Raw genomic sequence first — 16,446 nt, 5'->3', positions numbered from 1 at the left:
CTGGGAATTAAAATCCCAAGTTGTTAATTTGTCTGCACATAGGCTGACACTCCCAATTAGATTGTTAGGTATTTTAGATCAAAGCTCATCATTATATTTTTTAGTGCTTATCAAAGTGTCCCAAACGAAGTGGACCTTAACTTACATACAGTCAATATTCATTCATTGAATATATATATATATATATACACACACACACACATATAAGCATTATATATACATATATATATATATAAGCATTATATATAAGCTGGTAAAGAATCCACCTGCAATGCAGGAGACCCCAGTTCGATTCCTAGGTTGGCAAGATCCCCTGGAGAAGGGATAGGCTACCTACTCCAGTATTCCTTGGCTTCCCTCGTGGCTCAGTCAGTAAAGAATTTGCCTGAAATGCGGGAGACCTGGGTTTGATCCCTGGCTTGGGAAGATCTGCTGAAGGAGGGCATGGCAACCCACTCCACTATTCTTGCCTGGAGAAAGAAAATGGACAGAGGAGCCTGGTGGGCTCCATAGGGTCACAAAGAGTTGGACACGACTGAAGTGACTAAGTATGCATGCACGCACACACACACACACACACACACATATAATGTATATATGGGGAGTAGTGGTTTCAACATAAAGAAACCATGAGAAAGAGACGTATCATTGACTGATACATATCTGCTATTTGTGGATGGGCTGGATGCACAACTAATGTAAGAAGAATTCTCCTGACTTGAGAGAAAAATACTTAAAATATTTGTCTTAGAAGAGTCTTAGTTAGGACTTCAGAGTATAACTCAACAAACTCTTTTAATTAATATTTTATCTGGCTGGAAATATTTATGAGACATTACCAGCCTCATAAATGCAAATGGAATTTCTATAAATAGGAGAAAAAATAATTTCCTGTGTGTCATACTCTGAAGAGAAAACTTTAATTGTGAATTCATCTATTGCTCGATGGAGGTAGGTAAGAAGCAAGGAAAGGTGCAGAGAGGCAGTGGTTCTGTGCACTAATTACCATGACGACACACGAGAATTTTCCATTGCTTTTGAACACTGGCCTCATCAATTTCAGACAATGAAGGATGCACTTATACCTTCCAAGCCCCCTGAGTAGTTCTTCAATTGTGTCCCCCGTGCTCAAATGTCACCTGTGCTCTTTGAAGGATTTGAGCATGAAAAAGTCAAGGTTCACCTCAATCCGTAACAAGCAGTCAGGAATAGAATCCTATTTCTCTTTTTTTCAGGTCTAGGCTGAGAACTGGACTCAGGTTCTCTGCCTTCTGGCCCAAGGTCTATCACTGTGAGAACATTTTCAAAATAAAATGTTATTACCCTACATTCTGCTTCACAATCAGCCAGGCTTCCACCATCAGAGCAGAAGAAATTCCATCGTCTTTATGCTGAACCCAGGACAGAGCATCTCTTGGGCTCAGGACATGCTTAAAATGTGTGTCATGTGGTCCACAGAAGTGCACCATCAAGACCTCTTGGAGAACTAGAAAATGAAGGACTGAAGAATTTTCTTCTCAGAGCGATAAACCATAAGATCAACCTGTGATGGATGAGCAGGAAGACAGGCTACGTCCCCTAAGGGATGAGATTTCCTGGTTAGTCAGAATCACTGCAGCCTCACTCAATAACGACCCTGTGTGGAGAGAGGAGAGGGAGGTCCAGGAAACCTACCTGGCTGCTCTGAGCTCTGTTCCTGGGGAGGGTGCCTGGGCGGTGTGCACACTGATCCAAGGCAAGAGGAGCCCCCATCAGGTTGCTATCGTGAGACTAAACTGTCCAGCCACTGCCGTGTTGCTATGCTTACAAGAGGGGACAGGTTTGGTGCATCCAGCCCCAAGCATTTGTCACCTCCTTGTAATTAATAAACCAGGTTTCTTGTTTTTGCCAGTATTCACTTGATAAATATTCATGGAAGAGCTGTCAGAGGTGCAGGTCACAGCAAAGTACAGGACACAGTCCCTGCCCTGGTAGCCGCTGGTCTCATGCACCTGGTCGGGTGCACCTGTCCCCACGGTGGGGAGACACTCTCAGGGTCTAGGGCAGGGGCGTGGGTCCCCAAAGGCTGGGCAATGGCAGAGATGGGCCAGGGAGGCCCGCCCCTCTTCCCCACACCACCTCCATGGCCAGTCCTGAGAGAAGCCTGCCACCCCTGCCCAGACAGCAGCCCTCCCTTTCCAGGGGGTCTGAGGTTCCCAGGGGGCTTCCCAACAACTCACAGAAGTTACAGACAGAAGGCAGGGACCCATCTTTGCCCAAGGTGAGGAGAAACCTAAAAGGCAGGGAAGGGGCAGGCGGTCAAGTGATGGCTCTTCATCTTATCTGCTCCAAAGAAAGGTTACTTTGTACTTCCTGCGACTCCTACCAGGCCACAGGCCACCTGCCTCCAGCCAGGGCGAGAGAACTGCCAGGGATGAGCAGGCTGTTGGCTGTTTCTAGACCCGCTCCATCTCCAGTGGAGTCACGGGGACCCCCGGACCCTCACTCCACCCACCAGAGCGAGGTCTCCGGGCTGAGGATGCTGCGCCAAGGACTCTGGCCCCTCCAACATCCCAAGGAAAGCCTCCCGCCTGCTAGGTTCCCATCTAAGAAGTGCGACTAAATTTTGCCAGCTGCCCCCTCAACGCACCGGGGAGAGAAAGAGCAGCCCCTCCAAAGCTGAACCAAGATTTCTGCTCACCTAGTTTCTTCCTTCTTGCGGTCTGCTTCACCGCACCCACTAAACACGCGCGCTCTCACGCGTGCACACGCTCCCACACACGCACCTGCGCGCGCGCGCACGGATCTCGGCCCTGGGCACCTGCAGGACCAGAAGCACAATCCCGCCCCCCCGCCCCCGTACCACCAGTGGGGGTGGCAGGGAGGTGGCGGGAGTCTGGGGGGCGGGGGTGGGGGGACGGAGGGAGAGGGGCCGGCGGGGAACGGAGCGCAGAGCCGCCAGCCGCCCCCCGCCCCGCCCCGGGGGGGCGGGATTGTGCTCCCGCTCCTTCCCCATCCGATTCATTCAGAACTGATGGTGTCCCCAACACGTCGCAGGGAACCCCCGCCCTGCCGCGCCCTCCCACCCCCCACCGCGTCGCCTGCGGTCCTTTACAAAGGTTATTACACACTGTTACACAGATTCATTGTACAGGGGGCAGAAGGGGAGGAGGAGCCGCGGAGGGAAGAGGGCGGAGGGGAGGGACGGGGGGAAGGACGGAGGGAGGGAGGGAGGGAGGGAGGGAGGGAGAGAGACTGAGCGCCTCCCGTCGCTGTCGCTGGAGAAAGGGAGTGACTAGTGGCTGAGTCTGGAGGGGGCTGGCGAGAGACGGGATGGCTTAGAAGCCTCTGCCCACAGGACCCACGCAGGGAGAGGCTCTCAGCAGAGTCCGAGGCAGCCCGTGATGGCTGGTGCTGGAGGGTCCCCTCCAGGGCCCTGAGCGTCCCTGCACCGCCTCGGAGGGACACCCTAGAAGTTAGCATCAGTGGGACTTGGAAGCTCCGATCTCATCAAGTAAGTTGTCTTCTTTCCTCCTCCATTTTCCCCAGCTCACTGATTCTGGAAGGCGGGGTGCATGCTCTCAGGGTGCCCACTGTCTGGGAGGAGCTGGCTTCACCCTCACCTGGCGGTCCTGGGAGCCAGCTCCAGGGATTGGGAAGGGCTTTGGGTGGCTCCAAAGTTCAGCCAGGAGAGCTGAGCTCCCCAGAACGGGCAGGCAAGCCTAGGCTGGCAACTTAGCCCTCAGAGGGCTGTGAACTTGGCTGTTCTGTTCTAGAGCAGGATACCCAGGTTCCCAAAGCCCCCCTCGGCTGGGTAGGGGAGAGGCCAGGGCAGTGGGAAGGGGTCATCTCTCCTCCCACATCCCGGGGAGCAGCTCTGCCTTCAAGTTGGGGTGTGAAGAGTCCCCGCGGTGGGGCAGTGAGCCCCCCAGCCTTAGATCCTTGGCTTAATCTTGCTTTCTTTCAATTCTGGCCAAATTGGCAACAGGGCCTTGCTGATTCTACCCGCCTGCCGCCCTGGTCACTTCCCGTGTGCCTGCCTGTCTCTTTTTAAACATCTTTCAAACTGTTCAGAAAGGCCAGGGGTCAAAGCTTCAAGGTCAAGTTTAGGGACTAGAGAGTGGCATCATTATTCCCGTGCTCCCCAACCCTGAGTGTCTCCCTGAAGACCTGTGGCGCATCCCCTACCCCCACCAACCAGGGCTCTCCTCTCCGGCCTGTGGGGCAGCCTATGCACTGCCGGCCCCTTGGACCAGCTCTGGCCCCCAAAGTTCCAGGGCTTGTGCCAGGCATTGGGTCAGGCAAGGCCAGCCCAGCACCTGTTCTGGGAGTCCTTTCAAATGCCAGCAGATCCACAGGCCCTTGGGTGTTGGCTTTATGTGCCCAGCTGTCCGCCCTCTTCTGAGCCTTTTAACGGAGCAGGTACTAACATCCTCATCCTACAGGTGAGAAAAGGCAGCTTAGCGAGGCCGCGTAGCTTACCGAAGGTACACGCCTTCAGGTGAGAGACTCCAACGTGTATCTCCACTTCATCACTAAGCTATGCACTGTAGGGCGGTTTGCTTCACAAAGTACTTCTCCATGTGGGAGGGAGTCAGTGAAAAGACGCTAATATTTAGGAACCAAGTCCTGAGCTAGACAGACTCCTGTGCATTCTACTGGACTCCAGTCCTCTGACGTGCTCATCTCACCTGTGTTAGAGGAGAGGCTGAGGCACCGAGTGCTCAGAGCGCTAGTAAGTAGCAGAGCCATTAACCTCTAGATGCTTGTCCCCTGGCTTCAAATCCAGACGGTTTCCACTGTCAAACACCAAGCCCGAAAGGTGTTTGGCCTTCCCACATCCACACTTTTCTCAAAACCCAGGAGTAAATCCCATCAACTGACTGGCTGAGGCCCTGGGGCTTCCTAGAATCTGGTGGGAGAACGAAGTGGGCCTTGGAGAGAAAGCCCCTTGGCTGGATTCTGATGTGAGAAGCCTGGTGGGCCTGACTGTGATTTTCAGCTATTGATCCGGCCTGAAATGGGCTTACTCCAATGTGGAGGCGCGAGGCAGGGACCTCAGAGGAAGTCCTGGGATGCAGGTGGGGGATGCTTCTTGGCAATAATATCAGGGAGTCTGGAACACTTCCTGTGTGACCTGAAGCATTTTAGGTGCGTGATGAGGTTCTGTTTTTCTCTCTCCATTCACTACTTTCCGCACTGTTCCTCCCAGCCTCCCCTGACCTCACGGCATCCCACCCCCCTCTACCATTCTGAACCCACACAATCTGAAACTAACTTCACTTAGAACCTAAGGCTAGAAAAAAGACAAGCACTCTCTTACCTGGGAAGGGATGTTTGGAGGCTTTATCGAGTGTCCACTACTTCTCAGGCTCCCTTCATTAATCACTAGATTGATAATAAATTGTTACAACAGTATCGATTAGAACAGCACCAGAGCCACTGATGAAAGAGGAAGCATCCCAAGGAGAAATGGTCTGTGCTTTCCACAAAAGCACGGGGCTCCCAACCTCCCCAAACTATGTTCTAGATTCCCTGTCTGGCTCTTGGACAGAGAGGGCATCACTCAGAAACAGGCTCTCCTGTCTGCACAGCAGCCCGCCGGCATTAAGCAGAGATGGGCGAGCTCCGGCTGGCAGCAGCAGGAGGAGGTGAGGATGAAATGGGAGGGAGAGAAGGGCCCTGCACTGTCCCAGGGCGTCCCGGGAGCCCCCTGCTGCCTTCTCTGACCACAGAGTCAGATCCCAGTGGGACTCTCCGCCTTGGGCTCCCCTGAGTCTTTGGGCACATCCTGAGCCAGGCAGAGCTCTTTCCTCTGTGGGTCCAGCAGAATCAGTGTGGTCCTGTCACCAGCAGGATGTACCGCGGGAACCCTCTGGGGCTTTCTCCCTGCGTCTGCCTGGGTTTCCTGTCCAGGAGACACGGGCCAAGCTGGCCCGTGAGGATGCTGAGCGCAACACAGACAGTGGGGGCACCGTCTTCCTCCCTCCTGTCTGCTCCCTAAATGGCCAGGCTCTCCGTGACTCAGGTGGTCAAAACCATCAGCGACATCTTATGCATTCACATACTTGAAAACTGCACCCAGGTCTGTTTTTTATTTGTTTGTTTGTTTTTAAATCAGTTCAGCAACCATTGATTTGATCTCCTAGTATGTGCCAGGAATAATTAATTTTTGAAAACCTTGGAAAATGATCATTCGGGCAGGAAGGGTTGTGCTTTCCACTTAGGAGAATGTTAGCAGAAGTTTGCATTTTCTGAGCAACCCTGGTTGAATATTTAGGCTGCAGATGGGAGGGTGATGGAGAGAAGGGTGGGGCACAGGAAACCATTAGGTGGTTGGAAGGAGCCATTTTTAGATGAAATTTTCACCGTGTCGGAGCCACAGTCGGGTCGCTGAGAACCGGGAGACCATCCTCAGATGTCTAGAAGACTGGTCAGCCATGAAGGAATTGTTCTGTTTTTCCTAAAGATTAGAAGAAGGGGAGTTCAAACGTGAAGGATTGCAAGGAGACATTTGGAAAAGAAAAAAATCTGAATGTATTTCTCTAAGAGACCTGTGGAGTGGCTTTCTCTGGGCTAATTTTAAAACAGAGGGGACAGCTTCCCCTTGCTGAGCCCTGGCTGCTGAGGGACTGGGTACTGGCCTCTGCCAGGGCACCCCAGCTTATCTGGTGCCTCCTACCTTGACATTCTGATAAGTGAGCTATTCTAGTCCACAGAGCCCAGGACGGCAGTTAAACTTGCCAAGGGCTGTGCTGAGCTAAATGTCAGAGCCAAACCTTTAACACATGACCCTGGAGATCCTGGCTTGTGCATCCATGTTAGGTTCCATCATCACTCCAGACCAGAGCAGGCTGAGGGGCAGAGGTTGGGGATGTCTGCTCAGTCTGGTCGGTGGCAACAGCCCTTCCTGGTCAACAAGGGCAACCCGTATGGTGGCCAGAGAGGTTGGTGGGGGTTCAGACAGCGATGGTGGCGAGGACAAGCTTTCAGGCTCCCGTTCACACGCCCTGCGTCTTGCTTGTTTGGGGCTGCGTGTTCTGCCTGCCCTTGTGTCCTCTTTTGCATCTCAGGTTCCCAGCTGTAAACTCAGGAAGACCCTACTGCTACCATCCTCTGTTATTTCTTGCTGCTCATCAATGAAGGGAGGGAAAGTCAAGAGTGGAGAAGTGCCATCCGGGGCTGAACCTGTGCCCCTCGTCCTGTGCTTAGACTCTGCTCCCCTCCCGAGGTTGGGCTGTTGAGTGCTTGAGAGCCAGAGCCTGGCTGAGAGGAGAGTCATAAGACCAGCAGGGACGAGGTGCCGCCTCTGCCCAAGGAAGCTGCCCTCTGGCGGGTGTCTCAGGTCCACGGATGCCCAGGTGCAAGACATCTTACAAGCAAGGCTATGACAGCTGGCACACCTGGGCTATTGAAGATGACCCTGTCAGACATCAGGGGACACAGACCCCCACCCCCCCAGCCCCAAGTCAGGTTGCCTCAGTCACTTCGGAAAGTGCCCTTTATTGTATGGACTTAAAAAGTCTGTCATAGATTGCTACAAAACTGTGTATGGAGCTCCTGTCACAGGCCAGACCTTGTGAAGAACTGGTGATGGAAGAGTGGTTCATTTGCCTGCCCTGGCCAGACCTCTCTCTCTCCCAGGACTAACTGGGGGAGGTGGACATGCCACAGCACCGGGGCAGGGGGACAAGGGGAAGCACCACCAGACAGATACAGGGGCCAAGAGGGCCCACAGGGCCAAGGAGAGCTTTCCAAGGGGCTCCACAAACCACATGGTCTGGATCACTGTGCCTTTGTAGTAAGTTGAGAAATTCAGTAAACTAGCTACTTGCATTTTATTCTTTTTCAAAATTGTTTTCTGTATTCTAGTTCCTTCACTCTTCCGTCTAAATTTCAGAATAATTTTCTCTGTATCTACAAAAAAATCTGTGGGATGTTGATTAACAGTGACATGAAATCTATATGTCAGCTCGAGGAGGATTGACATCTTTACTGTGTTGTCTTTTCATCAGTGGATACTGTATGTGTCTCCATTTTTTTCAGATGTTCTTTGGTTTCTTGCATTGGTATTCTGTAGTTGTGCATGCTGCGTGTTAAGTCCCTTCAGTCGCATCCAACTCTTTGCGACCCTATGGACCATAGTCTGCCAGGTTCCTCTGTCCATGGGATTCTCCAGGCAAAAATACTGGCGTGGGTTGCCGTGCCCTCCTCCAGGGGATCTTCCCGACCCAGGGATCAAACTCGTGTCTCATACACCTATCTGCATTGGCAGGCGGTTTCTTTATCACTAGCGCCACCTGGGAAGCCCATTTTGTAGTTAACACAGTTCTTTTTGATCTGCCAGCAACTAACCGTGTGACTCAGACCTTCATGTTACTTTCTGTGAAATGGGTATAATGACATGGCAAAGAGCAAGTAAGACAGATTTATTTCCCACGGACTGATTATCTTCTCTGTTCTTTCTTTTCTTCTTCCCAACTCTTGTTCTGATGCCCGCCCCCCACCTATTCTCATCTCATCACTGCGTCTTTCCCTTTCATCCTTTGTGATCTTAGCCACCTTCGTGCTCAGCTCCTTACTCTGCAGCACTTTCTGTCTCTCTTATTCTCGCTGCTTCTCTTGGTCACTAATTCTTCTGTGATGTTCCTCTTGTTCCTCTTTATTGCATCATGTGGGAGCCCACTTTTCCTTGCTTTCCTCAGACATAACAAGTGATCCTATGGCCAGTCAGTCTGGATTCACGTCCAGATGTATGACACCAGCTTTGAGGCAGTTTATTCATTCTCCCCTATCTATGCCTGTATTTCTTCATTTATAAACAGGGGAAGCAGGACTTATGTCACATCTTTTCTGAAGTGGTTAAATGAGTATAAAGCATTTAGAGGGCTTTCCAGGTGGCTCAGCTGGTTAAGAACCTGCCTACCAATGCAGGAGACGTAAGAGACTTGAGTTCAATCACTGGGTCAGGAAGATCCCTGGGAGGAGGGCATGGTAACCCACTCCAGTTTTCTTGCCTGGAGAATCCCATGGACAGAGGAGCCTGGCAGGCTACAGTCCATGGGGTCACAAAGAGTTGGACAAGACTGAGCAACAGAGCACGCAGCATTTAGAATACAATCTGGTGCACAATACGCCCCCAGTGGGATTCAACGATTGTTATTGTCTCGCTCTGAGTCTGTGGTCCTTTCTCAGTGGTCCTCTCACCTTCTGTCATGGTCCCATCTTTTTCACTTGTATATAAGTCTATTTGTATTCACATTATATTGCTTTCTTAATACCGTCTTCTCTGACTGTATCTCACATTGTCTGATCATCATTGATAAATTGGCACCAACCCAGGAAATCTGTCCCTGGGGTTGTTGAGAGGAAACAAGTGGCTTTTCATTTTGATTTAATTATTAATCTGCTTTATTATTTAATGCAGACAATATCCTCACAGTGCAGGTTTATGGTGAAAAGGATGTATTATCATGATTCTGCTAACTTTCAGAGAGCTAGCCAGCTTAAAAGGGGAAAGTACTGGACAGACACAAATGTGGAGAAAATGTACAAGCAATTAATTTGATTTTCATGGCTTTTATTTATGACTTTCCATACATCTACTCCAGGGGGCAGGGAGGGTGAATTTGGATTGTGACCAGTGAGCCATGGCGGAGCATTAGGATGAATAGATGTTAGGGTGGGCTTCCTGGGTGGCACTAGTTGTAAAGAACCTGCCTGCCAATGCAGGATCTCCTGCACTGTAAGACACAGGTTCAATCCCTGGGTTGGGAAGATCCCCCGAAGGGGACATGGCAACCCACTCCAGTCTTCTTACCTGGAGATTCCCCATGGACAGAGGAGCCTGGCGGGCTACAGTCCGTGGGGTCACAGTTGGTCATGACTGAAGCAACTTAGCACACACAGATGCAAGGACCCACAAGGGCCCACAGCCGCAAGCCAAGGAGGCTCAAATGTTCCATCTTAAGCAGATGAGAACCTCAGTTACCACTACGGGTCCATAGATGCACAGCCCAACAGTTAAGTACTTACAAAATGTTAAATTGCTTGAGAGGTACATGTGATTAAGCCTTTCAAATCCATAATCCATACATCAAATTAGTCCTGATTTTTGCCCTTTTAAAAATTAATGAATGTATTTTTGTCTCTATTTCTGCCAAAGCATTGAACTCCTTACTCAAATGCCACTCTCATTTCAGATGAGAATTCCATCTTCCATTAAAAACCCTTCAATGAAACACCATTTAATCTTTTTCTCTTTAATTATTATCTGTATCATGAACTCCTCGTGTTTTTGTGTCTTTAATGACCAATTAAGTTAGAATTAGTCTACTGTGCTTCAAATAAGGTACATGTTCCTCTGCAATTACCCAAAACTAACGCATAAGCTTATTTCTTCCTTGGAATCATGGAGTCCCACCCTCCTCCCCCACCCCGAAACCAAGGATACAGTCTGAATGAGATGCTAGTCTGGGCTGCCCGAGGTTCTGAGGGTCCAGCTCACCCATTTTGCACCCAATACCCGCTTCTCTGTGCAGCCAAGAGCCAGGTCACTTGCTAGACCTACTGTTAAACCTCCTAGCATTTGTGTTACCCCAAACACTGCAGGCCGTTTCCATGTCTACAGCGTCATCATCGTGGGAGTGACTTAACCAGCATGTGTGTGTCCTTGGACAATTAGCCAACACAAAGTGGGAATAAAGTCATTAGATTCTCTTGAGCCAGCCCAAGAGTTCTGAAAAGGCCCCATGGAGATGCCTATTACCATCATTATCCCATAATAAGTCCATGTAATAACAATACTGGTATTATTTCATACTTCATACCTGCCCTTCCTTCTCTTGCTCACTCACTCAGTCGTGTCTGATTCTTTGCAGTCCCCAAGCAAGAATACTGGAGCAAGTTGCTATTTCCTCCTCCAGGGGATCTTCCCAACCCAGGGACGGAACCCACATCTCTTGCGTCTCCTGCATTGGCAGTTGGAGTCTTTATCACCAGTGCCGCCTGGGAAGCCTGTACCTGTCCTCAGCCAGTTACAGTTTGGATTAGGGGACCGAGTCCCTTATACTTGTGTTTTGTGGTGTACAGTTTTCTTGGTCAAATAGCAGGTATTTCATTGACATCATGATTCCTGTGGATATTTTCATTTCTCATACAGAAAAGAGACCCAGGGTTGGGATCTATGAAACAGTGTGTAATTCAGGGAAAGATGTGTGGACAGGGGAGCTGGGATTATAATTCAGGACCAAGATTTCACTCTGTCTGGTGCTCCAGGCTTGGATGGACATCAAGTGGAAGAATGGGAGAGTGTGAGTCCTACAGCTTCCCAGCCACGTGACCTTGGGCACGTCCCCTACTTTCTCTGAGTCTCAGTCTTCTTATCTGTATAACAGGTGCATTGCGCTTACTCCACAGTGCCGTGGAGATGATTAGGTGTGTTCATACATGTAAGGTTCCTGGTTCAGAGAAGAGTACACGCACACACACATAAACATATCCCTTCCAGGGAGAGTCCCCAAAGAAACAAGTCAGTATAACCCACTGCAGGAAATAAATTGAACAGATATTTAAAACAAAAACAAAATGAGTGTGAAGGGCCCAGGTGAAGCAGCCCACACAGGATACATGCTCTCCAAGGAGCTGCCTCTGGTCAGGGTGTGTCCGAGTCAAACCTAGGGACAGTTGACTTACCCTGGGAGCAGCCCCACCCTGCAACCACACACACCTTGACTTTGCTCTAAACAGTGGTCCCGTGCTAAGTCCCCTTAATCTCATGCTAAGGGGCCAGATTCAAGGGCTCCCCTGGGAGGGAGGAGGGGATGCCTGAGCAGGTGGGACCTGGGAGTCTGCAACAGCTATCCAAAGAAGGTCATCCTGACAGTCGGATGCAGCAGGGTGCTCCCCACCTGAGCGCCCCCACCTTTCACAGCAGCCCCTCTGCAGTGGCCTCTGCAGCTCAGCAGTCAGGACTGTGGTGTGCAAGTCATCGCACTGACCAAGGGTCCCACTCAGCAGGGCCTCTTCCTCCATCCTACCCCACTGGAAGCCCCCCGCCTTTCTCCTGGCACGTGCCCTGCCCCCCGTGCAGTCACAGGACAGTTGTGCATCCTGGAGACAGGGGTGCCAATATCCAGTGAGCTGTGGCATCCTCTTTCCTGGGCATTGGGCCTGAAAATGAAAAGTGAGAATGTTAGTTGCTCAGTCAGGTTCAGCTCTCTGGAACCCCATGGGCTGTAGCCCACTAGGCTCCTCTGTCCATGGAATTCTCCAGGCAAGAATGCTGAAGTGGGTTACCATTTCCTTCTCCAGGGAATCTTCCCAACCCAAGGATTGAACCCAGGTCTCCTGCATTGCAGGCAGATTCTTTACCACCTGAGCCACCAGGGAAACCCTGGAGCAGGGTTAAAAGGAGAACACTTGCCGTGAGCCCTAGAGAGCAAGGAACGTCCTAGGCACAAACCAGCACCTGGGTTTCCCCCACTCCTCCCGCAGAGCCCTACAGGCTTCCTATTCCAGGATCTCCTCGTGGCTGGTAATCAGCATCCACTACAGCCCAGCCAGAAACTACCTCATACCCCACTGCCATAGCACCCTCCCAGGACACTCCCATCACCTTCTCGAAGCATCTATAGTCAGAATCTCTTCCCACTGGGAGCCACTTCTGCCATCAGTGAAGCAGAGGATGTAATGCCTCCCTGGGTCCCTGCTCCCTGCAGCATATTTTCAAGATGTGTGATTGGGAGGAGAAGGCAGGTAGACAGAGGATGTATGGTGAGAAGAGCAGGGCCATGGCAGCCTTCTGCGTAACAGAGGGGACTGAGGAGGAGCAAAGCTGTGGGCGGGGAGATGGGGCTGGTTAGGAGCATGGTGGGAACTGAGCCAGTGCCCCATTTCTCCCGTGTGACACCTGCATTGGCCTCATGGCTTCCTTTGTACTGAGGATTGACAGGCTGTGTTCACCGCAGAATCGTTAGTGCAAACAGGAGAGCTCAGAGGAGAATTCATTGGCATCACCACAACTCTTAACACCACAATCAGCCTAACTCAGAGTCCAAGGCAACGTGTCCATATGGGGAGGAGCCTCTCTCTGAATGGGGAAACCAGGAGTATGAATTGGCTGCTGACAGACTGAATCTGACTCACAGATGGATTTTCTTTGGCTCGCTTGCTGTTTCAAAAATTGTTCAATTAGTTGTCAACATTGAAAAACAGATTTCTTGTTTAAACGTCTTCTTCATTTCTAGCTTTTCTTGAAAAAGAAAGTAGAAGATCTTGCTGCAGCAGCTCCACAATCTTGCATGAGAGTATTAGCTGGAGCTGAGTAAGGCTGCCCCCTGCGCATGAGTACTCACCGCAGTCCCCACCACTCCCTATAGTGTCCCCAAAACCCAGAGGAAGTTTTGGTTGCATTTACCATGTATTTCCCTGGTGATCGCATTTACCATGGGCTTCCCTGGTGACTAAGATGGTGAAGAATCCGCCTGCAATCCAGGAAACCCAGATTCAATCCCTGGGTTGGGAAGATCCCCTGTAGAAAGGAATGGCTACCCACTCCAGTATTCTTGCCTGGAGAATCCCATGGGGCAGAGGAGCCTGGCATTCTACAGTCCATGGGGTCTCAAAAGAGTTGGATATGAATGAAGTGATTGAGCACACGTGCATGCATGCAAGCCAGTAAGAATCCTCCCTGACTTTGGAGTTCTTGGTTTCTAAGGAGATGATCCTACCCTCAGGCTACATACAGTCTGTGGGGTCACAAGAGTCAGACATGATGAGACAAAAACAAGGAGGAGCAAGCGGGTTGTCTGATCAGTATGCACATGCGGTGTGTCTGTGGTCAGAGAAGCAGCAGCTCCTCTCACTGACCTCACTCACCTACCTATGGAGGCAGCAAAGTTGGGTACCAGCCTCCTGGATTCTGGTCACCACAGCGTGCCCTCCTCACTCAAGAGGGACAGGTATTCACCCCACTCCTGGCAGAGGCAGACACACCTGAAATGAAGGAACATCCAGCCAGAGTTGTTCAAGGTGAGATCAGTGACTGCCAGCTCGTGGTCTCTGGTCTGGAAGGGACCAGGGCGTCCAGACAGAGATGCTTCTGGGAGTCAAAGGAGTTCTTGGGGACTATGTCAGGACACCATGTGTTGCCTGGCACCCTGTCTCCTTGGAGCGATTCGAGACCTGTGTGAGCGGATACTGCTGTAGTGAGAAAAAGTCCAGGAGCCGCTGTAAGCACAAACAGGGGGCTTTTAGCTGGGGACAAAAGCCGGAGGGTGGATGGAGGAGAGGGGTGTTGGCCCCAGCTCTACGCAGCAGCCTGGGCAAAATCATGAACTGGTTTCCAAGCACGGATCAGGATGTGTCGTCAGCTTCCTCCTCGGCCAGGTGTTTCAGAGCTCTGTTTAGAGGCTTCGGAATCAAATGTGTCCAGTTCTGCCACTTAATAACTGAACGGCCTTAAGCAAGTTCCTTAATCACTCTGCTTTTATGATCTGAACATGAAGCTGCTAAAACTGACTTAATAGATGTGTTTGAGCATTAAATGAGACTCTGCATAAGAGGCACCCAGCACGGAGATGGCCAGTCACGGGGGTTTAGTACCTGAGCTTTTCTTTTCCTTTTTTTTTTTTGTTTTATTTTTACTTAAAGATCCAATTTTTTATTTTCATTCTTTAGCCATGCCACATGGCATGTGGGATCTTAGTTCCCTGACCAGGGATCAAATGCATACCCTTTGCACTGGAGGCATGAGTTCTAACCACTGGACCACCAGCGAAGTCCCAGTGCGTAAGCTTTTGTGATTGTCCGCTCCTGTATCTCATGTCAAGAAGGCTCACCTCACTCCACTCACTGGGCACCCTCTTCACCAAGACTTTCCTGAGCCCTCCTCAGCCGCTCAGGCCAAGCTGAGTCAGGAACCCCGCCTTCGCCCCTCTGTCACTCTCTGCGGTGTCTTTTGCCTGTGTGTCCCCACCAGTGCGTAAGCTCCACGAGGACAGAATGTCGAGCAGGGGTCCGCAGTCTCTGTTGCCCATTAGAATGGCCTGGGTTGGGCTCCCAGGGTGTAGGACCCAGGCATCAGTCAGCATGGCATCCAGCTCCCAATTGATCACAGGGGGCACGCAGGGGGAGACTGGCCTCAGGACCAGCAGCCTCAAGGTCACTGGGAGCTGCTGGGAAAAAATGCAGAGTTAGGAACCCCAGACCTACTGTATCAGAATCTGCATTTTAACAAGACATTTGTGCATGGAAAGCAAAGAAAAGGGGTGATGTGCTGCTCCATCCCCTACAACCTCTGCTCCTGAGCCATCATGTACATTTGTAGGTGATGCTCAGTGGAGGGTCACTGACTCACTGAACGAATCAATGAATGAATGAATGAGTCTTGTGCGTCACAGTTTCCAATGGGCTTTCACACGTGTGGAATCACATATGTTGTCACCCAGATACTTTCTGAACGTGGACTCAATGAGTAAAACCACCAGACATCCAGGAAATAAAAAATAGACTACCACCTAAGTTGATAAGAAAAAAATAGCTACAAAATGAGAGGCTTTTTAAACAAATTACCTGATGGGTATTTTTAAGATGTGTTACTTCTGAGTTCTTTGCCATTAAGTCTCAGAATGCACTGAATAGAGCTTTGTTTGTTGCTTTTAAGGTTAGTAATTATAATGCTGGGAAACCAGGGCTGGCCCCCTGGGAGGAGCCAGCCCATCTGTGCAGTTTGGGCCCAGGCTCTGACTGGCTGGGACCACTGGCCGATTCCTTCTGGGCCAAGAGGGGCTCCACCATCAGATTCTGAGCCAGTGCCACCACCACCCTACCCCTCAACCCCTCCGAGGCTCCCCTGGACTTTGCTCTCTGCTGGCCCCAGCCTCTCTCACTGCTGTTTCTGCACCAGGCTCCAGGCAGGCAGCCTGCAGGCGCATCTCCTCTGGAGCTCAGGTTCTCTTCCAGCTCCTGTGGTTGTGGCAAGATTTCCTTGTTTGTGGTTGTCAGACTGAAGTCCCTGTTTCCTTGCTGGCTGCCAACAAGGGGATGCACTCAGCTCCTGGGGTTCACCTACATCCCTTGCCATGTGGCCTCTTCCATCTTTACAGCCACAAAGGGAATGTCTGCCCATCTAATTCTTCTTGTGCTTTCAGGCTCCTGCTTCAGGAAGAGCCCAGTCCTTTTAAGGGCTTATCTGATGAGGTCTGGCCCACCCCAGATGATCCTCCTTGCTTAGAGTCAACTGAACCAGAACACAGCCCTATCACTGGACTGAGAATCCTGTCCCCACACCCGGGGATGCATTGGGAGTGTCTGGGGGCAGGAATCGTGGGGCCCTCTCAGAATTCTGCCTGCTTTCATGTGCCCTCTCTGTTCCCAGTGCGTACTCTGCTGATAAGACTTTTTATTCTCCCTGCTTACATTGAGGGTCCTTGAGGGCACTGGGGCAACTTATTCATCAGCCAATTA

The 16,446-nt window shown here is 50.9% G+C and overlaps 1 protein-coding gene and 1 long non-coding RNA gene across 3 annotated transcripts in view; one reads left to right on the top strand and one right to left on the bottom strand.

The window, feature by feature from the left end:
* Nucleotides 1-3,259: 3,259 nt before the first annotated feature.
* KCNJ5 (potassium inwardly rectifying channel subfamily J member 5) overlaps nt 3,260-16,446 on the top strand; it is a 28,264-nt gene continuing 15,077 nt past the window's right edge. Inside the window, exons 1-2 of one of the 2 annotated variants that reach the window (XM_086384055.1) lie at nt 3,286-3,493; nt 4,425-4,480. The gene's annotated coding sequence lies outside the window, so the exon portion shown is untranslated. Of the gene's footprint in view, nt 3,494-4,424; nt 4,481-16,446 lie in introns of both variants that reach the window. The other variant, XM_086384054.1, reaches the window with a different exon arrangement.
* On the bottom strand, nt 6,045-10,868 carry LOC147342215 (uncharacterized). Its single transcript, XR_015157711.1, has 2 exons — nt 10,487-10,868; nt 6,045-6,442 (listed from the first exon to the last, which is right to left on the bottom strand). It is a non-coding gene; the product is annotated as an uncharacterized LOC147342215 (long non-coding RNA).

The sequence above is a fragment of the Bos grunniens genome, chromosome 29, assembly GCF_055505025.1.
Source record: "Bos grunniens cultivar Pamir isolate PY7600 chromosome 29, Bosgru_T2T1.0, whole genome shotgun sequence".
Lineage (NCBI taxonomy): Eukaryota > Metazoa > Chordata > Mammalia > Artiodactyla > Bovidae > Bos > Bos grunniens.
The sequence above is the reverse complement of the archived record's forward strand: the minus strand, read 5'-3'. Positions and strand labels throughout refer to the sequence as shown.